The 9,432-nt window shown below is 38.3% G+C and overlaps 1 pseudogene; it reads right to left on the bottom strand.

Moving 5' to 3' along the window:
- Positions 1-3,441: 3,441 nt before the first annotated feature.
- Positions 3,442-8,101, bottom strand: LOC145820448 (uncharacterized; annotated as a pseudogene).
- Positions 8,102-9,432: the final 1,331 nt, after the last annotated feature.

The raw sequence follows: 9,432 nt of genomic DNA, 5'->3' as shown, positions 1-9,432 counted from the left end.
CAACCACATTCAAGCCGAACGTAGAGCAGAAGTTGAGGATGGTGATGCGCAGGGTGCGTTGGTTTACCTATGCGCAAAACTTGATGTTGATGCACGTTTTTTTTACAAGTATGATGTGTATAACGATAACAAGTTACAAAATCTGTTCTGGGCAGATTCGAAATCGCGGGCCGACTACGCAAAGTTTGGTGATGTGTTGATATTTGACTCAACTTACAGAACCAATGCATACAAGAAACCTTCTGTCATGTTGGCTGGTGTGACTAGCCACTTTAGGACCACGATATTTGCATGTGTTTTGCTAGCTAATGAGACAATTGAGACATACACATGGGTTTTGGAAACATTTATGGAGGCGATGGGCAATAAAGCACCTGTGTCCGTACTGACAGATGGGGATAAGGCGATGCGAGAGGCAATCAGAAGAGTATTTCCAGACGCAAGACATCGATTATGTAATTGGCATCTTGGGAAAAATGCTGTTTCAAATGTTCACATAAGTGGCTTTGCACATGTCACACCCCAAATCCGGGCATGACCGGCCGTGGCCCATAGGGACTTAGCCCAAGGCACACGCAAGCCTAACACGAATCCAATCACATTGAACAACTAAACAATAGTCCAATAATAAATAACCAAAACTCAATCAAGACATGTCACAATTATAAACGGCAAAATCAACCGTAATAAAAAACCATCCAAACTTATGGGATATAAACAACCCACATATCAAAAATAATCCTAAATAAACTTCGATAAGAATAAATATAAATACGCACAAACTTGACATAACACTCTAAACTAAAGGAATGCCCTAGAGGTCCATGCAATTAAGTCCCCGTTACGCCATGAGTCCACTCTAAGTCCTTCTAACACCTGGAAATGGTAAACAACTAAGTCAGCTGATAGCTCAGTGAGTAGCAACATGGATAGTAAATACAGTTTTGAAAACAGGATTCAATTCCAAAATAAGATATATATCACAGAAACTAGATTGGCATACAGTTTGGCAAATACAATCTGTTTCAAAAAAAAGGTTCCACAGTTCAACACTTAAAATACTCATGTCTCGCAAGAACATGATAAACGACATTTTCCACTTAAAACAGATTATAACATGAACACCAATAATTTTCTGGGTACCAAGAAAAACAAATAATCTGCCACACAGTTCTCAAGGCTATAAGCCCCGTTGGATCCAATACCGAACTAAGAGTCATCCTCAGGGTGGCACCTAGGCCTTTTCTCAAAGACGATCCGATTGAAGGTCACCTAGTTGTTTTTAAAGGTCTTTTCCTTACAATAGTTGAGCACTAGAGTCATCACGGCTCAACCCGGATCTGTTCCCTAGTGGCCAGAGTCACCACACACAGTGGAATAATTTCCCTGGACTAAATACACACATGGTCCCAATAATCAATACACATCAGTTTTCGCAAAACATGGTGGTTCATCATTATAAACATGAGACCAAAACAAATAGTTTACAGTATGCCAAGTTCACACATGTTTCAGAAATAATTTGATTCAATTGATAATATAATAATTTATCAAAACAGTTTAGTCTTGAAACAACAATTTAATTTTCCAACAGTTCAGGGTAGGGGAACATTTATAAAAATACGTAGCATGAAACTACTCACCTGAAAAATGAAATAATATAATCCTCGTATAGAGTGTAAAAGTCCAACTAGTGCCCTGAACCAAGTATAAAAACTACACGTCACAACTAATTTAAAAATACTAAAAAAAAAAAAGGAACTAAGTAACCTCAAACTAAAGCGCACTAACACGGCTCAACCCAACTCAACGTTACTCTTAAATATTACCTAAGTTCATGTTCTTCAAGGTTTAAAATCACCCAAGACATGAGTTCCGGTTGAAACTTAATTAAATGTGACTTTGAGATAAAACAGAGTTTTAAACAAATTTTCCCAATCTAGTCGCCAACTTTGAAAATTACAAAACCCACTCCACGCTATTCGAAAAATTCCAAAAACCTCCAGATATCAACTAATATATCCTAAGTTTCAAACCCAATTGGTTTCACTTGATTTTCTTATCAAAATAATTATCTACAATTTATTATATCCAAACAGGTTGTTTTCTGCAGCACTTTAAAGAAATTGACGGTTCTCTTAATATACACGAGCAATCAATGCAAGGCCAAAAACGTACGAAACTAGACTCGTAACCGGTTCTAATGACACTAATTTGATAATTTTTGGATTTATACCCAAAGAGAACAACACTCCCGAATTTACTGTTTCGGACTGGTTTTCCGGACAGATTTGGATACCTCAATTTATATGAATTTTGACTCCCAAAAATTATGAAAAACTTCAGATATGTAATTCAATATGTAATTGATCTACTGTAAAAATTTCAGATTAAAATTCATCCGTTTGATATGGTTTCTTGATTTTTAAAGTTTGCGATTATGTGCAGAATTTTTGGACTAAGATTCACACCGATTGTTTATACATGAATTTAACTCCTTAGATTTCTTAACAGTATACATATATACAAAATACATAAATCTACAACCTCTCCATCAATGAACTAAATAATAATAGAGTAATGATAAAGAATAAAAACAAAGAAAAGAAGAAAGATGAAGACCTACCACACCCAAAAATTACTCCTTGTTTGCAATCCTTTTTTTTTTTTTTTCTTCTTTTCTCTCAACTTCTTTCTCCCCACGGCTGCTGTGGCTGCTGCTATAGAATGTATTAGGAACCTAGGGTTTTTTCTTTTCTTTTCTTTGTTATACATAACATAAATGACTCTAGACAAAAATGTCCTTTGTTTTATTTTATTTTATTTTGTCTCTCCATTAATTTAAATAAAATACAACTACTATTAGATCAAAATATGCTTACTAATTTGACACTTAATTTTATTTTATTTATTTATTAAAATAATAAATCTTGCCTTTAAATTGAAGACTTTCACCATAAATTTATTTTAGGTTTTAAAATTAATTAAAAGACCCTCCAAATATTTAATTTGCACTTTAAGATTCACCATCAAAATATTTGAGATTGTAATATTATTATTGTTATTATTTAATTATTTACTTAATTTTTATATTTGGGACAAAAATGTCCTTTGTTTTATTTTATCTCTCCATTAATTTAAATAAAATACAACTACTATTAGATCAAAATATGCTTACTAATTTGACACTTAATTTTATTTTATTTATTTATTTATTTATTAAAATAATAAATCTTGCCTTTAAATTGAAGACTTTCACCATAAATTTATTTTAGGTTTTTAAATTAATTAAAAGACCCTCCAAATATTTAATTTGCACTTTAAGATTCACCATCAAAATATTTGAGATTGTAATATTATTATTGTTATTATTTAATTATTTACTTAATTTTTATATTTAGGTTCTCACATTCTCCCCCACTAAAAAAAAAAGTTTCGTCCTCGAAACTAACCTGAATAAATCATGAGAATAGATGTGGGTACTTCTCGCGCATCTCGTCCTCACATTCCCAAGTCGCCTCTTCAACTAGATGATTACGCCACAGTACCTTAACCAATTTAATGACCTTTGTACGCAACCTTTTCTCTTTTGAATTCAAAATCTGAACAGGCATCTCCTCATACGAAAAATCCTCTCTAATCTGAAGTGGCTCATAATCTATCACATGCGACGAACTATGCACATATTTCCTCAGCATAGACACGCAAAACACATTATGCACTCCTGCCAACCTAGGGGGTAGAGCAACAAGGTATGCAACTTCACCAACCTTCTCCAATACCTCAAATGGACCAATGTATCTAGGACTCAACTTTCCTTTCTTTCCAAACCTGATCACTCCTTTCCATGGTGATACTTTCAAGAATACCATATCCCCCACATGAAACTCTAAGTCTTTTCTACGATGATCAGCATAACTTTTTTGTCTACTCTGAGCTGTCAATAATCTCTCTCTGATGGTGATAATTTTCTGTGTAGCATCCTCCACCAAATCAGGTCCCAACATTTGCCTTTCACCAACCTCATACCAACACAAAGGAGACCTACACTTCCTTCCATACAAAGCCTCATAAGGGGCTACTCCCAAACTAGAATGATAACTATTATTATATGCAAACTCCATAAGCGGCAAATAATCATCCCAATTACCTCTCCACTCCAAAGCACAAGCCCTCAACATATCCTCAAGGGTTTGAATAGTCCTCTCCGATTGCCCATCTGTCTGAGGGTGATAAGCTGAACTAAAATTTAACCGAGTACCCATAGCTGATTGTAACGCACCCCAAAACTTAGACACAAAATGAGGGTCCCGATCTGACACTATTGACACTGGTGCACCATGCAATCTAACAATCTCCTTCACATACAACTGTGCAAATCGAACTAGAGAATAGGTCATCCGTACTGCAATAAAATGTGCTGACTTGGTTAATCTATCAACAACTACCCAAACTGCATCGTGATTACTACTAGTACGAGGTAATCCACACACGAAGTCCATGGTAACATGATCCCACTTCCACTCCGGTATAGGTAAGGGTTGTAGTTTCCCCGCAGGTTTCTGATGTTCTACTTTAACCTGTTGACACACCAAACACTGAGCCACAAATTCTGCAATATCTCCCTTCATACCATTCTACTAAAAATGTTCATGAAAATCCCAATACATCTTAGTGCTTCCAGGATGAATGCTGTAACTAGAACTATGTGCCTCCGTCATAATCTCCTTCCTCAAATCACCACTAGCAGGAACACAAATTCGGCTACGGAATCTAAGCAACCCATCATCACTAACCACAAAGTCTACGTGTTTACCCTCTGCCATCTCTCCTTTAATACGCTCACACTGGGGGTCAATCTCCTGTGCTAAACGAATCCGTACTCTCAAGGTCGGCTGAACTGTCAATTGACTACAATAAGCCCTATTACCAGGTGTAACAACCTCAAGCCTCAAACGTCTCATGTCTTCCGCCAAACAACTCTCAATAGACAAAGCAGCTATATCTCCAACTGCGACCTTCCTACTCAAGGCATCTGCAACCACATTTGCCTTCCCCGGATGATATAAAATATTCACATCATAATCTTTTAGTAACTCAAGCCATCTTCTTTGCCTCAAATTTAGTTCCTTCTGTGTGAAAATATACTTCAAACTCTTATGATCAGTGTAAATCTCACATGACTCTCCATACAAATAATGCCGCCAGATCTTAAGAGCAAAAATCACTGCTGCTAACTCTAAGTTGTGCGTAGGATAGTTTCTCTCATGTACTTTCAACTGTCGTGACGCATAAGCAATCACCTTCCCATGCTGCATGAGCACACATCCTAAACCCTGCCGTGAAGCATCACTATAAATCATAAAACCACCTCCATCTGTAGGTAAGGCAAGGATTAGAGCTGATGTCAATCTCTGTTTAAACTCTTGGAAACTACGCTCACAATCATCATTCCACTCAAACTTTACCCCTTTCCTGGTGAGATTGGTAAGTGGCAAAGCAATACGGGAAAATCCTTCCACAAACCGTCTGTAATACCAGCAAGCCCTAGAAAGCTACGTACCTCCGTCACAGAAGTAGGTCGTGGCCAATCAATAATTGCTGACACCTTCGTACTATCCACAGATACCCCATCTTTACTCACTACATGACCTAAAAAGGATACACTGCTCAACCAGAATTCACACTTCTTAAATTTTGCATACAATCTCTTCTCCCTAAGGATCTGCAATACTACCCTCAAATGCTGCTCATGCTCCTCCTTACTCCTGGAATAAATTAGGATGTCATCAATAAACACTACCACAAATTTATCCAGTTGAGGTTTAAATACTCTGTTCATTAAATCCATGAATGCGGCCGGTGCATTTGTGAGACCAAAAGGCATTACCAAGAACTCATAATGCCCATAACGGGTTCTAAAAGCAGTCTTAGGAACATCCTCATCCCTTACCTTCAACTGGTGATAGCCTGACCTCAAGTCAATTTTAGAGAATACTTGAGCTCCCTGCAACTGATCAAATAGATCATCAATGCATGACAAAGGATACCTATTCATCACTGTGACTTTATTCAGCTCTCTATAATCAATACACAATCTCATAGACCCATCCTTCTTCTTCACAAACAACACAGGCGCTCCCCAAGGTGAAACACTAGGCCTAATAAAACCTTTGTCTAGCAACTCCTGTAACTGAGTTTGTAACTCCCTCAACTCCAACGGTGCCATTCTATAGGGTGCTTTAGAGATAGGTGTTGTATTAAGGACCAAGTCAATGGAAAATTCAACCTCACGGTCTGGAGGAAGACCAGGTAGATCCTCCGGAAAAACATCAACAAATTCCCTTACTACAAGCAGCTCCTCTAACCTCTGCTCTGGTTGTTCAGTACTCATCACACAAGCTAAATAACCATGAAACCCTTTTCTCAACATTCGGTTAGCCTGAAGGGAAGAAATAAAACAAATAGAAGACCCTTTCACATCTCCCTGAAAGAAAAACTCATGTTGCCCCGGCATAGCAAAAACTACCCTCTTTCTAAAACAATCAATAGAGGCATGATGCTTCGTTAACCAATCTATCCCCAAAATCACCTCAAAATCCTTCATCTCTAAAGAAATCAAATCCACTGGAAAAATTCTACCATCTAACTTTATCTCACAAGATCTACAAACATCCTCTAACACTATTGTTTCTCCTAATGGAGTAGACACAGCAATACATGCATCCAAAGGCTCACAAGGAATAGACAAGCAACGTAGAAACTTAGGTGCAGCAAAAGAATGTGTAGATCCTGAATCAATTAAAACTCTGGCAGGTACAAATGATATAAGGAGTGTACCTTGCACCACAGATGGAGCAACCTCAGCCTCCTCTCTAGTGAGAGCATAAACACGTCCTTGGGTAGCTGCTGACTTCTTTTCCTGAGTCCCATTCCCGGATGTCTGACCTTGGGTAGTCCTACTTTTGTCATTATTCTGCTTCTGGTTAAACCCACCGCTATAAAAAGTTCGTCTTTGCCCTTGCCCCTGCCCCTGAAATGACTGTGTTATTGACTGACCTCCCAGTCCCTTAGACCTACATTGTGCAGAGAGATGCCCAGGCTTGCCACACTTAAAACATATTCGAGCTGTGCCATCACAATTATACCCAACAGAATGTGACCTACCACATCTATCACAATTCCTCCGATTCTGTTGTCTCATGCCATTGCTAACCTGACCTTGGGTGTAAGGCTTCTTGCTAGGATTTCTACCACCACCACGTTGCTCTACTTGTCTCTCTTCTCTAAGTCTTTTGTTTTGTGGTTCCTTAGCCTTTTGTTCCTCAGCTCTCTTTTTCTCTTCTACTCCCCTTTCAGCTAGTAATGCCTTACTTACCAATGCAGAATATGTCTTCATCTCCAAAATAGCTACTTTTGCATAGATCTCTGACCGCAAGCCATTCTCAAACAACATCACTCTATCTTCCTCTATGGCCACCTGATGTGGGGCATACCTCCACAACTCCGCAAACTTGGCTTCATACTGAGCCACTGACATGTCATTTTGCTTCAAATTGAGAAAATCCACTTGCTTCTGCCTTCGCACCGCTTCAGGGAAGTATTTCTCATTAAACAATTCTAGAAACTTGCTCCACACTAGCTCTGTTTCTCTACCCTCATATTGACGCTTCACCATGCGCCACCAATGCTCTGCTTGACCCTTGAACCTAAAAGCTGCGAAGGCCACCTTCTGGTCTGCTGAACAACCTAGAACATCAAATATTTTCTCCATCTCTAGTACCCATGCCTCTGCGTCCGTAGGGTCCACTGTTCCGTGAAATTCTGGAGGTTTTGCCTTCATAAATCTCTCAAATAAGGAACCTCTATCCAAAGTTAAAGTTGGGTGAACTGTTGGTTGTGGGGCTACATGATTGTTCAGTAATCCCAACAATGACTGTAAAACCCGTGGGGCTGGTGCAGCAGGAACAACTCCTGGTGCTTCAGGGACGACTGGAGCAACAAGTGGTGCGGTAGGGGGTATAGGAACAGGGGGAACTCTACGATTAGCAGCTGGTTGATCAGTTCCAAGAGCATTGACACTTCTTCTCCTAGGTGCCATCTCTTAACCTTCAAAATGAAATTAAGAAAAGCTCAACACAAGCTTAAACAAAACTAACTTAACCAAACACTACTAAGGACTATAGGGACTCGGACCTCGTCTAAATGATGAAATGCAAGATATGAAACTCGATAACTACAGCTCTGATACCACAATTGTCACACCCCAAATCCGGGCATGACCGGCCGTGGCCCACAGGGACTTAGCCCAAGGCACACGTAAGCCTAACACGAATCCAATCACATTGAACAACTGAACAATAGTCCAATAATAAATAACCAAAACTCAATCAAGACATGTCACAATTATAAACGGCAAAATCAACCGTAATCAAAAACCATCCAAACTTATGGGATATAAACAACCCACATATCAAAAATAATCCTAAATAAACTTCGATAAGAATAAATATAAATACGCACAAACTTGACATAACACTCTAAACTAAAGGAATGCCCTAGAGGTCCATGCAATTAAGTCCCCGTTACGCCATGAGTCCACTCTAAGTCCTTCTAACACCTGGAAATGGTAAACAACTAAGTCAGCTGATAGCTCAGTGAGTAGCAACATGGATAGTAAATACAGTTTTGAAAACAGGATTCAATTCCAAAATAAGATATATATCACAGAAACTAGATTGGCATACAGTTTGGCAAATACAATCTGTTTCAAAAAAAAGGTTCCACAGTTCAACACTTAAAATACTCATGTCTCGCAAGAACATGATAAACGATATTTTCCACTTAAAACAGATTATAACATGAACACCAATAATTTTCTGGGTACCAAGAAAAACAAATAATCTGCCACACAGTTCTCAAGGCTATAAGCCCCGTTGGATCCAATACCGAATTAAGAGTCATCCTCAGGGTGGCACCTAGGCCTTTTCTCAAAGACGATCCGATCGAAGGTCACCTAGTTGTTTTTAAAGGTCTTTTCCTTACAATCGTTGAGCACTAGAGTCATCACGGCTCAACCCGGATCTGTTCCCTAGTGGCCAGAGTCACCACACATAGTGGAATAATTTCCCTGGACTAAATACACACATGGTCCCAATAATCAATACACATCAGTTTTCGCAAAACATGGTGGTTCATCATTATAAACATGAGACCAAAACAAATAGTTTACAGTATGCCAAGTTCACACATGTTTCAGAAATAATTTGATTCAATTGATAATATAATAATTTATCAAAACAGTTTAGTCTTGAAACAACAATTTAATTTTCCAACAGTTCAGGGTAGGGGAACATTTATAAAAATACGTAGCATGAAACTACTCACCTGAAAAATGAAATAATATAATCCTCGTATAGAGTGTAAAAGTCC

The sequence above is a fragment of the Camellia sinensis genome, chromosome 1, assembly GCF_055761805.1.
Source record: "Camellia sinensis isolate YWXY chromosome 1, ASM5576180v1, whole genome shotgun sequence".
Classification (NCBI taxonomy): Eukaryota; Viridiplantae; Streptophyta; class Magnoliopsida; order Ericales; family Theaceae; genus Camellia; species Camellia sinensis.
This window is presented reverse-complemented; position numbering and strand designations above follow the sequence as displayed.